The sequence below is a fragment of the Oryzias melastigma genome, linkage group LG5 (assembly GCF_002922805.2).
Source record: "Oryzias melastigma strain HK-1 linkage group LG5, ASM292280v2, whole genome shotgun sequence".
In the NCBI taxonomy this organism is placed as follows: domain Eukaryota; kingdom Metazoa; phylum Chordata; class Actinopteri; order Beloniformes; family Adrianichthyidae; genus Oryzias; species Oryzias melastigma.
In genome coordinates, this window is record NC_050516.1 from 22518303 (window position 1) to 22522423 (window position 4121).

Here is a 4121-nt window from a genome sequence, read left to right on the forward strand (position 1 = left end):
AACCGGCCTCATGCAACTACCAGCTATTTTCCCCTCCAAACTCTACGTCTGGTCAGCTTTAACCCGGACCCTCCTGTGGTTCTTCCACCGGCCCTCGGCAGGGCTGATCCAGTACTCCGCAGCTGAACTCCTCCGTCTTCGCTATCAGCCCGCGGGTCCGCCTCTGCTGCATTTCCGCACCGACTCTCCGCTCCCGCCCCACCGAAGGTACATCCACCGCGGCACACGCCGCCAATTCAGCGATGACACATCCAAACACATCCGGTTCTCCTCCTCCACCACTCGCCGCCCTCCTAGCTACTCTGGACGCCCTGTGGACCACAGCGTGCTCTCCAGCCTTCCCAGGTCGGGGAACGCAGCCGGCTCTGCTACGCGCCAAGACTCTGCAACCATCAACTTTGGCCTCATCAACATCCGCTCTCTCTCTAACAAGGGTCAGCTGATTAAGGACACGATATCTGACCGTAAGTTTGACATTCTTTGTGTGACAGAAACTTGGCAGCATCCTAATGACTTTTCACACCTCAACGACTCCACCCCTCCCGGCTTTGTTTACATCTGTCAACCTCGATGCTCTGGCCGTGGAGGAGGTCTCGCGGTGATCTACCGCGAGACGTTGAAAGTACTCCCGCTCTCTCTCCCCTCACTCAGCTCCATGGAGTGCACTGCATTCATGCTCTCTGGACCCACTCCTATGGTGATTGCAGTTGTTTACCGCCCCCCCCAAACCAAACAGCGACTTTTTGAATCAAATGGGAACTTTATTTACTCATCTGTCATCCTTACCCCCCAATATAATTGTGGTGGGAGATTTTAATTTACATTATGATAACCAGCTCCTCCCCCTCACTAGAGACTTCTGCTCATGCCTGGACAGTGTCAACCTCATTCAATATGTGCATTCCCCAACCCACACTAAAGGACATATTTTGGACTTGGTCTGTTGCTCCGGGTTAACCCCCACCAATTGTACTGTTGATGATATTCATGTAACCGATCATTTTCTAGTAACTTTCAGTATTTCTGTGTCCATATATGTCACTAAACCTCCACGCCACATCACCTTTCGTAATATCAAAAATATGAATGTAAGCACTCTATCTTCTCAAATTAACCTCATTCCTCTCCCTGACTCATCTGACCCCAATGCATTAGTCTCTTTTCATAACAAAAGCCTCACTGACATTATCAACCTCCTTGCTCCTGTAAAAACCCGCACTGTGTCATTCACAAAATCTGCACCCTGGTACACCGCTGAGCTCCGTGAAATGAAAGCTAAAGGCCGCCGACTAGAGCGGCTTCTTAGAAGAACTAGCTTGACAGTTCACAAGGAAATGTACGCAACCCATATCATGCAGTATAAGGACTTAGTCACCCTAACAAAAACAAACTATTTCTCCAATCTCATCCACACAAACAAGGGAAACTCTAAAACTTTATTTTCTCTTATGAACACAATTTTTCAACCCCGTGATACTCTTCCCTCTCATTTTTACTCCAATGACACCTGTAACTCCTTTCTGGCATTTTTGACCATAAAATACAAACTATACATCATCACCTCCACTCCCCTCCCCCTTCTCCCATTTCCCCAGATTCTTTCTCTGTCTCCCTTTCATTTTCTACTTTCCAGCTGCCTGATCCCAGTGAAATCTCTTCCCTCATCCAAAAGTCAAAGCCTTCTACATGCCAGCTCGATCCTCTCCCAACGTCCTTGGTCAAGTCATGTCTCTCCTCTCTTCTTCCGTTTATCTGTGCCATTGTTCACTCTTCATTAACGACTGGTATTGTTCCTTCATTTCTCAAAACGGCTGCTGTCAAACCAATTTTGAAAAAACCGGGTTCTGATCCTAATATCCTTAGCAACTACCGTCCAATTTCTAACTTGCCATTTATCTCCAAAATCCTTGAAAAAATTGTTGCCTCTCAACTCAACTCCCATCTCATGCAAAATAACCTCTTTGAACCCTTTCAATCCGGTTTCTGCCCCTCTCACAGCACAAAAACGGCTCTCATAAAAATCACAAATGACCTCCTTCTTGCAGCTGATTCTGGACTCATCACCATCCCTTCCTCCTTGACCTGAGTGCAGCCTTTGATACAATATCCCATTCCATCCTCCTCCATAGACTTTCTTCTCTCGGAATTACCTCCACCCCCCTCCGCTGGTTTCAGTCTTACTTCTCAGACCGCACTCAGTTCATCCAGCTTAAATCATTTCGATCTCAGTCATCATCAGTTTCCACCGGTGTTCCCCAAGGTTCCGTCCTCGGCCCCTTCCTCTTCATTACTTACCTCCTCCCCCTTGGCAATATTTTTTGTAAATTCAATATTGATTTTCATTGTTTTGCGGATGACACCCAGCTCTATCTGTCCAGTAAACCTAATTCCTCTCTTCCTCCCCCGTCCCTCTCCTCCTGTCTATCTGAAATAAAAAACTGGTTCACGTCAAACTTTCTTAAACTCAATAGCGACAAAACTGAAATACTTCTTGTAGGCTCTAAATCCACCCTCTCTAAAGTGCCAAGTATCACAATCCCTGTAGATTCAGCTTCTGTGTCCTCCTCCCCTCAGGTATAGAGTCTGGGTGTCATCCTCGACAGCTCACTATCATTTCATAACCACATCAATAACGTTACCCGAGCTGCCTATTTCCACCTGCGCAACATAAATCGTCTCCGCCCTTCTCTTACGGTCCACTCCGCTTCGATTTTGGTTCACAGTTTGGTCACCTCCCGCCTTGATTATTGTAATTCCCTCCTCTATGGTCTCCCTAACAAAACCCTCAATAAATTACAACTGGTCCAGAATTCAGCTGCCCGTATAATCTCTAGGACTTCAACCTATGACCACATCACCCCTGTCCTCCAGCAATTGCACTGGCTCCCAATTACATCCAGAATTCAGTTCAAACTCCTCCTTCTGACCTTTAAAGCCCTCCATAATCTGGCACCTCCTTACCTCTCTGATCTCCTCCAAATGTACTCCCCCTGTCGTTCTCTCCGGTCATCTTCTTCTCTCCAGCTCTCTGTACCTCCTGCGCGCATGGTCACTATGGGGAGCCGAGCCTTCAGTCGGTCGGCTCCCAAACTCTGGAACTCTCTCCCACCCGAACTCCGCAATATAGTCTCCCTACCAATTTTCAAATCCCATCTAAAAACTCACCTGTTTAAATCTGCCTTCTCACTATGATTTTCTGTGTATTCTTGCTGACTTATTTTTTTTTTTTTTTATAATTTTATTGTGCTCTGTTTTTATGTCTATTTATTCTGTTTTATCATGTACATTGTCCTTGGGTGACATGAAAGGCGCTTTAAATAAAATGTATTATTATTATTATTATTATAGTTGACACTATAAAACAGTTGTGGCTTCACTCCTTTGTCTGAAATCTGATTGAGGAGTCCAAAAAGATAAATGCACTTTCAGTGAATTGAAAGATTTACATGTACACAATGAGTGTGTAGACATGGTATTGGCTGTTGTCTTGTTAAACCGCCATGTTTCAAGCAACAACTGTCCTCTTTCATATGTTTTCAGGTCCACTGTATCAGCAATTTTGGATTTTTGGTATCTGTGCTGGTATGTGACCTATCCAACATGGAACAAACAATTCTTCTTGCCTTCAAATTCAGGGAGCAATAGATGACCACACTGATGAATTAATGTCTTTAAACCTTGGAGACGATTACTTTTAAGCACCTCTGAAACAGACTATATTAATTTGTCCTAAAAATGTACCGTATTTTCTGGACTATAAGCCGCACCTGTATATAAGCCGCATCTGCTCAATTTAAGAAAAAGAAAAAAAAAAAAACGAAATACAAGCCGCACCGGACTATAAGCCGCAGATATCCATGTTGAAAAATTTGATATTTACTGCATGTAGAGAGCAATTTTGGATTGTGAATGTACATGTATCTACCTGCTGTCTCCAGCGTCTCAGCATAGATTAATTGATGCTATGCTTGTGTAGAGCAGTGTGGTTTCTTTCCTAGATAGCAAGCTCTATGGCCTTCAACTTAAAATGTGAACCACACAAACTTCTTTGTGGGATTTCCATGATGAAGAAGCGAGGATTTGAAAATAATTACCAGTTAGTAATGTATCATGAGTGTTCT

The 4121-nt window shown here is 44.5% G+C and overlaps 1 protein-coding gene across 1 annotated transcript in view; it reads right to left on the reverse strand.

The window, feature by feature from the left end:
* cmah (cytidine monophospho-N-acetylneuraminic acid hydroxylase) overlaps positions 1-4121 on the reverse strand; it is an 84337-nt gene that overhangs the window by 66622 nt on the left and 13594 nt on the right. The window lies entirely within an intron of this gene.